General features: G+C 36.1%; 1 protein-coding gene across 6 annotated transcripts in view; it reads right to left on the bottom strand.

Annotated features, from left to right (window-relative positions):
* The window catches only part of FRYL (FRY like transcription coactivator), a 293018-nt gene that overhangs the window by 182874 nt on the left and 93977 nt on the right, over positions 1 to 16167 (bottom strand). For 5 of the 6 annotated variants that reach the window (XM_079919426.1, XM_079919433.1, XM_079919435.1 and 2 more), the window contains exon 3: positions 622 to 753. The gene's annotated coding sequence lies outside the window, so the exon portion shown is untranslated. The remainder of the gene's footprint in view (positions 1 to 621; positions 754 to 16167) is intronic. The other variant, XM_079919427.1, reaches the window with a different exon arrangement.

Consider the following 16167-nt stretch of genomic DNA (forward strand, 5'->3'; position numbering starts at 1 on the left):
TTAACCTCACTGCTCTAAACCACACTTTCAACTGGAAAAAGGAAGGGCAAGGATTAGGTGTTATAGGAGGGACCACAAGATTTTTCTCAGATTTCCTTCATTCAACAAATATTTGCCGAGCAGCTTCTTTAATGGCCTGTGCCCAATGCAAAGGCATTAAGGATATGTTTCCATCCCCAAGAAGCTTAACTCTTACAACTACAAGACTCCCTGTCTCAGTTGGCTAAGGCTTTGTTGAGCCTACATTATACTTCACTTTCCTCTGCCCAATAACCTCCCCTCTTTATAGGTTGTTGATCCCTAATAAACATCCCGGAAGCCAAACTCCCTTCCAGCATCAGTTTTTGGAGGACCCACCCTGAGACATACAGCAAGAGGGAAAGCATGGCACTCCAGTATCTGTTACTAGCTGAATCTATGACAGGGAAATACCATAAAGCCTTGTTTGCATGTTGATATTTCTAAGATCTTTGGTTGATTATCACAACCTTGAACTCTTGGTATAAGAGTTACAGGACTGAGAAATTATAATAAAGGCTAGTCACTCAAAGACAGCATTTAAAAATCTTTTTAGACCTCATGGTCACTATTTAGCCTTTAGAATATTTATTATAATCTTACCGTAGAATTCAAGACAGTAATTTCTTGGTGGTAAGTTGGATCATCTAATCCTGGCTGTGGGACTCTTGAGCAGTTCTGAGAATTAAGCATTTAGGTGTTAATCATCCAAGATTCAAATAAACGGCTTCAGCTCTGAAGAAAAACATGAGATTGACACATTAGATATGTTTATAAAAAGTACATCTGTGTGTGACTCATATCTACCCTTACTTCTGAATATATTATATTGCAGTGTCACCTGGTGCTACAGTTATCCCTCTTTCAATTAATGTTGCATTACACTTTTTTCTAAGATTTTATTATGAAAAATTTCAAACTAATGCAAAATTATTAAGACTAGTATAATGAACCCACCGTTGTTAACTCACAGCAAGTCATGTTGCATTTATATCTTCACACCCCCGCCCAACTCCTATCCCACCACTCTGCATCATTCTGAGGCATTATACTATACCCCTTCATCTGTAGATAATTCTGTATGTCTCTCTCTAAGACAAAGATTTGCTTTTTAAACATAAGGCAGTACCATTATAATATCTACAATAAATTCAAAATAATTTCTTTACAACATCAACTACCAATCAGTGCTCAAATTTCCCCAAATTTCTCATAAGTGTTTTTTTAAACAGTTTGTTCTAATCCAGATCTAAACAAAATCCATACAGGCAATTACTACTGTATCTCCTAAATCCCTTTTAATCTATAGTTTTTTTCCTTTCTTCTCTTTGCAGTGACAAGCCATGATGCTTTTACTAGGCTATGATTGAATGAATACATTAATACCTTAACTGTTCAATAATACATTAAATCCATTTTCATTTTATTCACTAAATTAATCAGATTTGCAAAATAGTTCATATACCCACTAGGCCTAATATTTATCCCATCTACAGACAGTGTTTAGGATTTAGGATGTATATTTTTCAAAGTCCTATTATAATAACTCTGAGCGGGTCATGGACTGTGAACTACTATACCTTATATGTAATAATTTGATGGCTACTAAGAATGAAACCAATGACCATAGGGAGTTACCCTTTTACCACATATAAGGCCTCACATGTAATCATGCACATTCCACGTTTTTTTTTTTTTTTTTGGTTTTTTTTTTTTTGCGGTACGCGGGCCTCTCACTGTTGTGGCCTCTCCCGTTGCGGAGCACAGGCTCCGGACGCGCAGGCTCAGCGGCCATGGCCCACGGGTCCAGCCGCTCCGCGGCATGTGGGATCTTCCCAGACGGGGGCACGAACCCGCCTCCCCTGCATCAGCAGGCGGACTCTCAACCACTGCACCACCAGGGAAGCCCACATTCCACGTTTTTATTACCGTGAAAGGTCTGTGCATTTTTCAACAGTTAAATAGGACACATTTTTAATCTGTCATTGAAACTCTAATCAACCTCATTTTAAAATCACATCTGGTTTCCTACTATTTTTTCTGTTTAATGAATTTAATCCCCAACCCAACAGAAAGAACTACTTGCTGAAATATTAATTTTGTACTTAAACCTTCTTAATCTGAAATTCCTTTAGCCAATTTAGAAAAAAATATAATGATATTTCATTTATTCAGAGGTATAATCAACTAAATCATGACTAAAACCAAATCCTTGAAGCCCCAAAACTGGTAAATATGAACAAAATAGTAATTTAGATGTACTTGTTCATAATCATATATCATTCAGACTTATGGAATTTTTGACTGCCCCACCAAATATTTCTGAATCTATTAACAAGAAGATATCTACAATTCTGCCATAACTTTTTATCCTTTATTTTATATAAGGTTAATGGAATTATTTCTCCCTCAAAGCAAATAAAGTTTATGTGACAAATAGCATACCATTTCTTGTACATAGTGAGCAGAGTACAGTCACATGCTGGTGTGTATTTAATGAAATTTAAACTATTTTTCACTTTGTCTTCTAGGACAAATCACAAAACCAAGTACTCCTGGAGGACAAAGCTGTTTTAGGAATACTGCAAAAATTGCATCTAGGATTGATTTGTACTACCATGTCTACATCTTTCGTTTTGCTTCATTTTTGAATATCCTTCTGCTCAGACACAGCAAGGGCTAATGCCATGCTTTTTACATGTGTTTTCTCTTCTTATAACCACACTGTCAGAGCACTGTCATTTTAAGACTTCCCAATGTTTGCCTAGAATTTTCAATACCTCTCTAGTACAGATACAGCCTTCCTATTTTCCACTTTCACTTTTGATAAAATAAACAAACTTTTGTCTTTAGTTACCCTGGAAAATATTTGGTTTATACTTCCCTGGCTTTCTTTATAGGTTATAATCATTTTTAGCAGGGATGGGTTTTTGTTTTCATTTTGTTTGGGTGTGGTTTGGGTTGTTGGTTTTGGGGTTGGTTTTTTTTTCATTTTTTCATATCAATTGCACTTTCACCTTGTCTCCATATACATCATCTAACGTGGAACTCATTTTTATTTTTCATTTCACTTGATTAATTTGGAGAATATTTTATCTACAAGAAGAGTAACTTTTATTACCATTTTTATACTACTGCTTTTGAGATGGTCAAGGTCAGAGAGGTTAGGTAACTGTGGTCACGGTATACACATGACCAAGCCTGTTGTTTCTTATTTTAAAAGAAAAAAGTCATATAAACAAGAGTGACTTGAGGAGGTCAGTTGGTGTTTGACAACACTGAAGATAAGACTGTAAATAGTCAAACAGCACAAGCTTTAAAGGACCAAGGCTTTAAACTTTCAGCAAGACTAATGATCTAGAAGCTTCCATGTGTAATAAATAAAGAGAACAGTGGCCCAGCTCTGGGGCTTGGGAGGATTCTCAGATCAAATGACGTCCTTCAAGGACAACCCTGCTTCGCTTCAGTCTAGAAAGTAAAAGAGAAAGTTGAATGGGTGCTCAGATAACACATTAACCTCATTTCCTTTCTGAAAAGAATTACGAGGGTAATAAAGCACAGAAATGCCACAAATCTAATGTATCCTAATTGTAGTAAGACGTGACATAAAAGTCTCTGATATACATTGATACAGAAAATGATAATCTCAAGCAAATAGAGTAGAAATTAAGAATAAATGAATCTCAGTGATGTTCATTATAAGTACTCTCAATACTTACAGACTTGGAATACTTCATAATTTGAAAAGGAAAACAGGAAGTTATGGTGCCTAGCACAAAGTAGATTTGAGTTCAACATAATAAAAAGAAAAACTTATTATATAATTCATTTTAAAAAGCTGCTTCATAAAGAAATAGAGTTCCCACTCACTGAGTTTTTAGGCAAAGATTGTTAGAAATGCTATAGAAAGGGTTACACCACTGGGTCAAAAGATTAAGCTAAATTACTTCAGAGATTCCAACTTGAAACTCTAAATTTCACTTCAAAATGTATTTTGTACTTATACTTGAATAATGGAATGTGTGGTGACCTAAAGATTCAATCATATTTCAACTAAAGAAAGAAACCACATTGCAAGATACGAAATCTATAAGGGAAAATTCCTGCCCTTCTATTGAAATTATTCTGGGAATATTGGAAGGCCTCTTATAATGATGCAATGATTTTTGAATACATTGGAATAATCATAGCTCCTATTTGTTAATAGCAAAATAAGTATAGAAAATGTAAAATGCAATGACTTTTTAAATCTGCTGAAGATAATGGAAAATGTGAAAAATCTATTCACAAAGACTCAAATGCAGGCAGCAAATAATTACTCAAATTATCTTTTCTGGTTGGTTGGCAAAAGTCATTAAGATAAAGAATTTACAGTCATCCCTTTAATTAAGAAAATTAATGATTTATAAATTAACACTGGTTCCATCACACTTCAATTTTTAGAAATTCACTTTTTCTCTTATTTTAGAAATGTTATAATTTTTACCATTTTTAAAACAAACCTGCATTTTAATCTTTTGTCATTCTTTTAACCTTCTACCAAATTTCAATTTTAAGAAGTATGGAAACTTATGATGCTGACTAATGCAATCACAGATTACACTACATCACCTGCTAAAACTGCCGTATAATGGCACTGAGCTAGAATAATTGGGCTTCACTGCAAAAATCTAAATCTCTTGCTGATAAAGCAATGTTCTCTGCAGGTAAATTTTTCAACATTTTGTTGATTTTACATTTTTAGCCACAATAGCAGTTACTGCCATACCACTTGGTTTAATGAAAACAATTAGGAGAATTTTCCATTCTCAAATTTAAGGGGAAGTTTTTCTATAACAATTTCATTCATTGAATCAAATGAAAACAGTGCCAAAGTACATTTTCTAATAGACTGATGAATGAATATGTATTGTTTAGAACAATTTCCTGTTACATTTCTACAGCATTACATTTCTATAGTATTTCTAACCCATTCTACAGCATTTCTGTTGGCACAGAAAAAAAACAGGAATTCGACCACAAAATTATCACACAAATGCCCTACCTACTCATCTAGACTTAAACAAAAAGAAAAATTTCGGACAAATATAGAAACAGCCAAGACATCAACCTCACTAAACCTGGAATTTTCTTCCATCCCTAATTTTTAAAAATCCATTGCTGTAATTAGGACACACATAAATTTACAAAAATCATACCTTTAACAAATATTTATTGAGCAGAACTATGTGCCAAGAACCAGGGACAGAGGAGTGAAGAGAACAGACAAAAGTCCCTAGCCTCACGGAGCTTACCTTCTAGTAGGAGCTTGAATTTTGAATTTGAATTTTTTTGAAGTCATTCTTTTGAGAATCTGAAAAAAGTTTTGGAGGCCTCTCCTTCCAAAATGCACATATACCTAATTTTGCAGGGTTATGAACCTTTATAATCCAATCATTAATTATGGATTAAAAACCCCTGATAAAAATCCTCCTTAGGCTTATTTTCTATGTCTACCATTTATAGTTGATAGTTTCATAATTTTACTATTCATAGTATAAAGAAGTAGTACAGTCATCCCTCAGTATCCAGAGGGTATTGGTTCCAGGACTCTTTGTGGAAACCAAAATCATCAGATGCTCAAGTTCCTTATATAAAAGTGTGTAGTATTTTGCATATAACCCACTCAAATCCTCCCATATGCTTTAAATCCTCTCTAGATTACTTATAATACCTAATACAATGTAAAAACTATGTAAATAGTTGTAAATACAATGTTAATGCTGTGGGAAGCAGCAAATTCAAGTTTTGTTTTTTGGAACTTTCTGGAATTTTTTTTCTAAATATTTTTGATCCAAGGTTAGTTGAATCTGTGGATGTGGAAGACTCAGATACAGAGGACTGACTGTACTTTTTTTTTTCCCCATTAAAATACTTAAGGTATTCAAATTTCAATAAAATGTTTTCTATTTATTCCATTTGTCCCTCTCACAAATTCACAGACTGTCGGAGTACCCTTTATCAATCTTGGCTTTTCCAGAAAAAAATTGATCCTAACCTCTTTGGTAGCTTCATAGGTAAATTTTCTGATTTCATTAATTATTCTCTGGACCTTCTTAAGTTAAAATCCCCCTCCCTCTGCTCAGATCTTCAGCTAAAGTCTCTGTAGAAGTCACCACAGTCCCTGGAAGAAGATATACGCTCAAGAGAAACCACAATAAAACCTTATTTAACCCTAACAGAAACCACCAATTACCCCCAAATTTTTCTTGCTTTTCACAAAAAGAGAGTGACTCCCTAGAAAAAAGCTTTCTTATTTAAAAATACATCTAAAACACTTTTAGGGTTATTACTGTCTCTAATCAATGTCTTATGCCTTTTATACCTATAAGTTTTAAAATTATACATTGGAAATTTCTCTACCTAATTATGATCCTGAGGTCCTAAAAGAGCAAACATTAAAGAAAATTCATGAAAATTTGATATGTGTATTTTACATGTTATATAAAACAATTTACAGTAAAAAGGTTTCAAGGCTAATTCAAATTTTAAGTTAATAAGAAAAATGAATAAGTAGCTGTGAAAGGTCACAGAGCAAGTAAATGGCCACAATTTAATCTTCAAAGTTTGTCTTTTCTCTTTTTCTCTGTGTTTATAGTCTCCAGCAAGCTTAGAGAAGCCTCACTTTTGTAAGAGCAACTATGAAAGCACAAATTCCCACTGATGTTTAGATGACCTATTTCTCTCAAATTTATAGTGCCAAAACACTAAGTTTAAGGAAGAATGATCATTTGTTACCTGCAGTCTCATAACTTGTATCAAAAGCCTTTAAAAATGTTTATGCTCTTTGACCCAATAATTCCACTTCTAAATGCTTTTTCTAGGAAGATAATCAGAAATGCACATAGAGATTCATTCACAAAGATACCATTGTAACATTATTCTTATGAACAAAATACTGGAGGGGAGGGGCAGAACAAAAACAAAGGACCAGTTGGAAAAAAATCATGGTATATTCACTAGATGAAATGTTACCCATCACTTAAAAATCATATTTTTTAACTAATGTGCCATAATATTAACCACATATCTTTAAGTAATACGTAGAAAAACAAAACAGTATTTACAGTATCTTCCTAATTATTGGAGATAAAACTACATTTAGAAGCAAACAATAAACTTAGAAGGATAGACTCAAATTGTCAAGGTATTCAATCTCTCTATGCCCACTTCCTCATCTGCAAAATAAGGATTATAAAACCTCTCAGGGCTATTATGAGAATTCACTTTTAGATGAAAAGTGCTTAAATAGTGTTTGACACACAGTAAGTACTCAAATGTTTATTATTATTTATTAACTCATATAACATACGCTGATAGACAAAATCTGCAACATTTCTAAGAAAAAAAGAAATGAAGAAATTAAAAATTACTCATAATTCTAACATCAAGAGATAGACACTATTAATTCATGTAAATATCTGGGTTAATTTCTTTCAGGTCTTTTAATACGCATTCAACATTTTATACAATTGGTATCATGTTTTACCATTTCTACTGGTTACAAAATATTGTAAAATTTTATAAATATACTATGTGCATTGCATCCTTCCACTGGTATTGAACATTAGGTTCAATTCTTCACTCTATAAATAATATTGCAGTGAATATCTTGATTGGCAGTCTTTGTACACACCTTTGATTTTTCCCTCAAGAAAGAGCCTAGAAACAGAATTTCTATCTCAAATGGTATGAAATACACTTCGCCTTACTCCCAGTGACCTGTATAGAATGTAGGCACATACTAAGTATTCAGAACTGCCAATTTCTCCACTTTCTCCATGGATACTTAAAAGCTATTAATTGGCTTTTTCATTGTAACTTTTCTATTGTGTTTTGATCCAACTGCTTATCAGGTATTTCTCTTTTTCCATTTATTCTATTTAAAGGAGCTCACTTTTCCTTTATATCACTCTAACATCCCAAACACAATTTGAATGTTCATAACTTCAGTACATTCCTCAAAAAGATTAAGATTCTACTTTGTATGTCTAGAAATAGAAGTCCTTGTCTTTCAGAAATACATCCTGAAATATTTACAGATGATGTGTTATGACAGAGGAACTGCATCAAAATAAGTGAGAATTGGGGAATGGGAATGGGTACAGTTAACAGAGAGTTGATCACGGTTGAAGCTGAGGAACAGGCACATGAACATTCATTCCACTATCCTCTCTGTTTAAATATTTATCATTAAATATTTAAATATTAAATTTAAATGTTAAATGTAATATTTCTCTAAAGATATAGTATAAATATCTATAAGCATGTTTATATGTTTATATTTCTATATAAATATTTAAATATTAAACAAATGTTAAATATTAAGTATCTTTAGTCAGGAGAAATTGTTTTAAAATAAATCTTTAAGAGATAAAATTATTAAAATCTACAGAACAATTATGGTTAAACTTCTATCATAATAATTCAATGATTAAAAAAATAACAAGACCAAAAATATTTAAGCCAAATTCAAAAGTGAAGTAAACAACTACAGTATTTAGAATCTCTCAATTACACTTGCCAGTAATTCCCACAGATTAAAAACATACTACAATGCCTTTTTCCAAACCATGGCTTCAGCATACCATGCTGATTCTCCAAAACAATATTAGTATTTATACTGTGCATTACAAGAATACAATTATGCCTCTGTATGTGCCCACATGAACATTTGATAAGTAGTTTTATTATGTACTAGTATTAAATAATCCAAATTCTCTTGGTGCTTAAATCACATCTTGGTACCAAGTTAGGCACATCATAAACAATTCTTACAGATTAACAGTTAGATCCACCAAAGTGTTTATTTGTACCCAGAGGCATGCAAGCAAGACCAATGTAATGAAAACACCACCTTGCTGCACATCTTTATGTACTGGGGGAAAATATCACCTCTGTATATTTCTAACTGGTTAGAAAACACTACCTTGGATTCAGGTCACGATGACAAGAGAGCATAGCAAAAAGAATAAGTAATATATTTGGGCTGTTCCCCAGGTTTAAAGCAAGGGTGAAATAGACTAGGGACATGTTTTCTAAACTCTTTTCACTGCAGTAAAGAAAAAAAATGCATTTTACATAAATGAACATGTAATACATTTTATATAACAACCCAATATATATACACCCATATGATACATTTGAAATAATATATAATACACTGTGATAGTCTCCCACCTATTTTTAAAAAGTATTATAGTTAGAGCTTCCCTGGTGGCACAGTGGTTGAGAGTCCGCCTGCCGATGCAGGGGACACGGGTTTGTGCCCTGGTCCGGGAAGATCCCACATGCCGCGGAGCAGCTGAGCCCGTGAGCCATGGCCGCTGAACCTGTGCGTCCGGAGCCTGTGCTCCGCAACGGGAGAGGCCTCAACAGTGAGAGGCCCGCGTACCGGAAAAAAAAAAAAAAAAAGCTACACGGAAAAGGACTTGAATTGTTCCTTGAAAGAAAGAAAGGAAATCGAGAATTTGCATTGGCAGAAGAGAAAGAAATAAGAATGGAAATACAGGATACACGGTAGAATTAGCCCCTCTAGAGGTTTTTCATTGAAGAATTAGAGAGGTCCAATATAATTGGACCAGTTAATGTTGAGGAGTCTCCACAAGCCACAGGGAGACGAGCACTTAACACAGACTGAAGATCCACCCTGAGCTCCCAGAATCTGCACTAAGTGACACTAACACAGACATGACCACCACCAACCAGGAGCTTACAGACAAGCTGGAAGAGACACATGGGACAACCCTTTTTAGATGCTTTGAGAGAAGTTACCTAAATATGTGCAAGCTACAACTGGGTACAAGGGAGACAGTCATCAATTTACGTGGAGGATGGGACAGGAAAGACACTGCCAATGAAGCGGTGCTCATAGCCTCCGTTGCCAGGAAGTAACTGGAGCTACACTCTACAATGACAGGAATGGCTTTTTACGTCTCTTTGAGGAGCTGGCTAGCTGTTGATAGAAGAGCCATTTAAGTGACATATTAAGGCTTAATAAACATGACTATTTCACCACAGGCCTCCAAGCCATGACTTCCCATTGTGACAGGCTGCAAAGCTGGGTGCTATCACACACCCTCTGAATTGCCCAGCCATGCCCGGCTTTATCACCCGAAAGGTTATCCTGGGATTGCTTCCTCCCTGTGTTTATGAAAGAAAGTACTGTGTCGGATGAGGTTTACACTGATTGACAAATTCGTCTCATTCTAGATATTTATAAAGGATAATAAGCAATTTATTCGGATCAACATCCTCTGTACAGAAAGTAACGCACTTCAAAGTTAGTAACAAAACAACATTCCAAATCAGTTTGGTCACTATGGATGACCATATAGAACATGCCACAAAGCTTAATCTTCCACATTCCAGTACATCCAGTAACTCTAAAAGGACTTGCACACAAAAGTCAAAAAGCTCCACCCCACCAATAGGCTTTATTCTTCACAGTGGTTAAGTCAGTCTAAACAAATTACAAATATGGGAGGGTAGAATTCAGAATTGGTTCACTGCACCCTAAGAAATGGTGCCCTAGAAATCCAAATTAATTAAGTGACCAATAATAATAAAAATAACCACCACTAATTACTGAGGGTCTACTATGTGTGAAAAACTAGGTTAGGTGCTTTACATACGTTACTTCATTTTAACCCAAACAAACCCATAATTTCTGTAAATGTTCAACTTTGCAGCTTTGGAAACTGACAAGACTAGTAAATAAACTGAGAAATACTGCACATCCGGATTCTTTTATATTTTAAAAGAATAAGCTGTTATACGGAGTTATATGAGATAAAGTTCTCAAATTAAAATGCAATTATGATTTCAATGTTTTTATATTGATTCTGAACCTCAGAACAAAAGCAAGAGAACTTTCAAAAAAGGATAATTAAGCATAATTAACACATAATTTATCTTAAATATTTCATGAAGAAAGAATAAATTTGCCGTATCAAAAGTAAACAATAGGAGGAAAGGGAGAAATCATATTATGGCTAACAAATCATAGAGATGCTTATTTAAAACTAAATTCAATCATCTTCTGCTAACGTCTCACTATTAATTTAAAAGTCCAGGAACAATTTTTTTGTGTGTGTGTGGTATGCGGGCCTCTCACCGTTGTGGCCTCTCCCGTTGCAGAGCACAGGCTCCGGACACGCAGGCTCAGCGGCCATGGCTCACGGGCCCAGCCGCTCCGCAGCACGTGGGATCCTCCCGGCCCGGGACACAAACCCGTGTCCCCTGCATCGGCAGGCGGACTCTCAACCACTGCGCCACCAGGGAAGCCCCAGGAACAATTTTATAAAGGAAAGTGATATTTCTCTCTCTCAGCCAGAATTCTTAAAATAATCTTTAATCTAAAATATATGTTTCCGGGCAGTCCTGGGGGTCCAGTGGTTAAGACTCCACACTTCTACTGCAGTGTGTGCGGGTTCAATCTCTGGTCGGGGAACTAAGGCGGCCAAAAAATTAAAAAATAAAAATAAAATATATGTGTCCCTAAGATGGATGCTCACAGGTACAAAATTCTGTGTCAGCAATTTCTACATTACAGGGAGAACCTGACCAAGTATGCAAGTTGCTGTGTCTGTGGTTTAACTGCAACTTCCCTCCACTTAAATCATCCTTTTTCTCCTGGGTCCCTGCATGCCTCTTTTCCTTTATTCCTGCTCTATGTTGAGAAAATTTCTGGTCCCTGGCTCAATTTAGTGGATTCAGGGTCATTGGAATTATGCTTTTTGAATGTTGACTCTGGACCAACTTCCCAAAAAACTTTAGCGTTTCTAGAAACGTAACACCAGGTACAGTATAATAAATGAAAATAGACATAATTCTACTACCTTTACTAGCCCAACTTGATAGATATATCAAGCTACGTAGTGAAGGACACAAACACTGAATAGACATAAACCTTAAGGAGTTGGCGGTGTGGTGTGACTCATCCAGCTCTACAGCCACCCCTAAACTGTCCTAGAAGGAGACTGTTCTAGAAAGTTCCAGTATGGTACAAATGGAGTTATTATAAAACAACAAAAGCTTACCTTTTAATATATCAGGCTTCTGAATTAATGTTGTGATTATATTTGAAGCTGTAATATTCATGCAGGATTTAAAATGGAGAGTGCAAAGTGAGGAACTGAGTCATTTCTCCCACCTCATCAGGTTTTTTTCACCCTCACTTACTTAGTTACATAAATCCTACGTTGAATGCAATATTTCACTTACAACAATTTTATCTTTCAAGCCTTTCATAAACCTGTCAAACCATGAGCTGCTTGAAACATTTTTTGTTTTACAGATACTTAGTTTTAAAAATAAAATCCTTCATCACTCTAAACTTGAAGATCACAGTACCAAATGATAATTTGATTCTTACCTATAAGCACCTGCCCTAGTTAATATTTCAGTGATTTTTAAAAATTCATATTCCAGAAACTAAGACTTAATGTCCTAATTTAATCTGAAGCAAGCTCATTTAAAATTTCTATTAAGATATTTTTACCTTAAAATAATACAACCAAAATACTTCTCATTAGTTAACATTGCTGAAACACCCAAAATTTGAAATGTGACTTCAGGAAATTTAATTTAAAAATAGCTTTAAAAGGTTTAGCTTCTACTGCATTTCCAATGACAAAATTAAATCCCATTTAGTATGGAGGCAAAATGATTATATAATCTCCCAACCCTTTTATTGCATCAATAGGTATTAGAAATCAAAAACAGTCATTTAATTCAAGAGGTGATCCAAAGAGACTTAAAAGTTAGATTAATATCTGAAAACTACATGTAAGACAAATCTGTATAAACCCCATTTCCCTTATAAGTTCAGAGGAATGACCTCATATGAGAAGGCAACACAATGTATGTAGCACAGTTACGCAATACAAAGCTATATTAACTTAGACAAAGTGACTTAACCTCATTTATAGGAAGAAAAGGAGAGAGGGAAGAAGGGAGGGAAGAAGAGAGGAAGAGAAGAAAACCTGTTAGAATTTTAAAAGATGGAACACATAAAATCATTTTGCAAGTGTGTAGGTAGTAATGATACGACCCTTCTCTTCACAAACGAAACATACATACTGGCTGGCCCCGATATACAAACAAAACCACATATGAGAATCAAGTATATTAAACTTAGTCAACATGCAGACCACTACTTTTAACCTAGCGAGGTACCCGGTCAGAAGTTGTCTAAGTGGACAACTAGTCAGCAGGATACCTCAGGTAAAAGCAGAGGTACATTTAGATATGCTACACAGTCATGGCTTTATTGACCCCTCCCTACCAGCATGGAAATTGAGTATTAATCCTCTATATACCCCCAGTAAGTCAGAAGAACTCTCTGATATTGCCATATAAACATATTTTTGCCAAACTAATATAGAGAGTTTAAGTATTATCTGATATCCACTGAACTGTAAAGACTGTTTCAAAAGGCAAGTCAGATTCTACTATTTCTAAATGAGGTCACTCCCTGAAGGTTCAATACAAGATATTTATAAACTTGTACTTGAGACTTACCTCTTTTTTAAGAGATTTCAGTGAGGGATCTAAGCACATGGAATGATCCCTAATCTCCTACAATTCAACACATATCTGCTGAGTTCTTTTCTGTTAAGAAAATGAAATATACACAATTCTTTGCACTCCAAATAAATACAGGAGTGTTTCTAATACAACACAGGCTGTGATGAATCTTAGAACTGACATATCAACAAATGTTAAAAGTCAACCTGACTGAGGAGATTTAAGGATTAGGGGAACAGTTAGGATCTGAACGGAGACTTTAGGGGAAAGAAAAAAAAAAGAGAGAGAAGGGGAAATAGGGTTCAAGAGGCAGAGATGTCATGACAGAAGATGAAGATGAGTTTAAGAAAAGAGGTAGAGGGCTTCCGTGGTGGCACAGTGGTTGAGAGTCCTCCTGCCAATGCGGGGGACATGGGTTCGTGCCCCGGTCTGGGAAGATCCCACATGCCGTGGAGCGGCTGGGCCCGTGAGCCATGGCCGCCGAGCCTGCGCGTCCGGAGCCTGTGCTCCGCAACGGGAGAGGCCACAACAGTGAGAGGCCCGCGTACCGCAAAAAAAAAAAAAAAAAAAAAAAAAAGAGGTAAAATAATATCAGTCTTGGCTGCCTAAAGAAAAGTAGTCTCAGAGGAGCAGACCTTGAAGCTTAAAGAAAACGAGAAAGGCTTCAATTTCAGGTGGGCTTTCATTTTTCTGCAATGAGGGAATGTGTTAAGGTTCGGAGACTACAGAGAAACAAAACCAATAGGATAATATAGATACACAAGAGGATATTTATTATGGGAATTGGCTCCCACAATTACAGAGGCTGAGAAGTCCTACGATCTGCCACCTGCAAGCTGGAGACCCGGGAAAGCCAGGGATAAAATTCAGTCTGAGTCTGAAGGCCTGAGACACAGAGGAGCTGATGGTGTAACTCTCAGTCTGAAGCCAAAGGGGTTTGGGGTCGGGGGGTGAGGGTGATATGCTGCCGGTGTAAGTCCCAGAGTCCAAAAGCCCAAGAACCAGGAACTCAAATGTCTGAGGACAGGAGAAGATGGAAGCCGCAGCTCAAGGAGACAGAATTCACCCTTCCTCTGCCTTTTGGTTCTACTTGCGTCCCCAATGATTGGATGACGCCCACCCACACTGGTGAGGGAGGATTTTCTTTCGTCTACTGATTCAAATGCTAATCTCTTCTGGAAGCACACTCACAGACACACCAGAAATAATGTTTCACCAGCTCTCTGGGCATCCTTCAGCCCAGTCAAGTGGACACATAACAGTAACAGCCACAGGGAGCCACCAAGAGTTTTCGAGAAAGAAAGTGATATGAACAGACCTGGGATTTCTAAAAGTTTGCTTCTGAACCAGACTGGCTGGCGAACAGAGACTAAAACAGCGTGGGACCAATTTGTAAAAACCCATCAGAGTAGTCAGGAGGTGACTTTCTGAACGAGGGCAGGGGATATAAAAATATGGGAAGAAAGAACAAAGCACCAGAGTAGAACTGAAAGAACGTCACTAAGAGAATGAATGCGACACTTCTACTTTTCACGGTTACCACCACAGCCTCCTCACCAACCTCTACACACACATCCCCTCCACCCATAGAGCCAGAGTGATCATTTTACAAAGTAAATCAGATCACATCTCATGGCCCTCTACCCCTTCTCCCTACATGCCAGCCAAACTGGTCTGATCATTTCCTAGAAGTTCAACTTCTTTTCTGCCTCAGGATCCTTCCACATGCTGTTTCCTGTATCTGGAACCCCAATTTTTTTCACCAGGTGAACCCTAACAAACCTTCAAATCTCAGTTTAAATGTCACTTTCTCTAAAAGGCTACCCCCCTAACCTCTCCAATCTAATCACGTGTCCCAGTCCATAAATTCTCTCTTGAAATACTTACCACCCATTGAGACATGGGTTTGTGTGTATATTTGTTTACTACCTATTCCATCAGACTGTTCCCTGAGAGCTAGGATTGTGACTATCTGTTACCTAGTGCCTAGTCCAGTACCTGGCACTTGGTAGGTGCTCAACAAATACTTGCTGAATTAATAATAAATAAACCATAAAAGATCACTCCAAGTTCCCAAGTAGGAAAATGGTAACGCCATACCTGACAAAGGGAACACAGGAATATCAGGTTTGTGGATAAAGTTGAATCCTATCTGGGACATGTTGAGTTTGAAGAAATGGTGGGATAGGTGTGAGCTGCAGAAGTGGAGTCATCAAATACTGAATAATGATTTAGCCAGAAGAAAAAATGTAACACTAATGGAAAAGGATGAGAAGCAAAACAAAGCAAACTAGAAGCAGATTAGAGACTACCTCTATTTAACTGGCAGGAAGAAGAAAGCAAATGGACAAAATGTTGATATTCCTAATATGTAAAGAGCTTATAAAATAGAAAACAACAACAAACCTAGAGAAAAAGAGCTAAAGAAATGGACAGTTAAAAAACAAAGAAATGCAAATGCCTCTTAACCATATAAAAAGATACTCAGCCTAATATGTCCAAGATAAACACGGTATGTTATGTCTAAAAAAATCCAGTTGATTTAAGTGGTTCTGAAATGTCTATGAATACAACTTTAAA

This window comes from Stenella coeruleoalba (genome assembly GCF_951394435.1).
Source record: "Stenella coeruleoalba genome assembly, chromosome: 4".
Classification (NCBI taxonomy): Eukaryota; Metazoa; Chordata; class Mammalia; order Artiodactyla; family Delphinidae; genus Stenella; species Stenella coeruleoalba.